The sequence below is a fragment of the Vespa mandarinia genome, unplaced genomic scaffold (assembly GCF_050613455.1).
Source record: "Vespa mandarinia isolate Hongniang unplaced genomic scaffold, ASM5061345v1 scaffold_46, whole genome shotgun sequence".
Classification (NCBI taxonomy): Eukaryota; Metazoa; Arthropoda; class Insecta; order Hymenoptera; family Vespidae; genus Vespa; species Vespa mandarinia.
The window spans coordinates 71,923-72,500 of record NW_028197180.1 but is presented as its reverse complement, the minus strand read 5'-3'; positions in this window follow the sequence as shown (position 1 = coordinate 72,500).

The following is a 578-nucleotide window of genomic DNA, read 5'->3' as shown; positions in this document are numbered from 1 at the left end:
GTTATTATTATTATCGGTATTATTTCCGTTATTAACGATATTATCGTTATTATCAGAACTATCGCTATTATCGTTATTATCTTTTTCATTGTTATTCTTATAAATATATTCATTATGATTATAATAAATAATATTACAATTATTAATGTTATTATTATCATTTTTATCGCCGCTATTATGTTTACTATTATTGTTATCGTTATTACTATCGTTATTATCGTTATTATCGTAATTATCATATTATAGATAGTATCATTATCGTTTTTATTATCGTTACTATTGTTTTTATTACCTTTGAAATAATAAATGTAATTGTTGTTATTATTACAATATTAATAATTATTATTCTCATTATAATTATTTTCGCTGTTATTATTACCCTTGTTATTATCTTTTTTTATCGTTATTAACGTTAATGCCTTTATTATCATTATTATACTTTTACCTTTATTATAGGTATTTTAATAATTATCGTCATGATTATCGTTATTAAAGTTATTACCGTTATCATCGATATTATCGATATTATCTATATTTTTATTATTATCGTTATTATTAACTTTATTAACGTTATTATT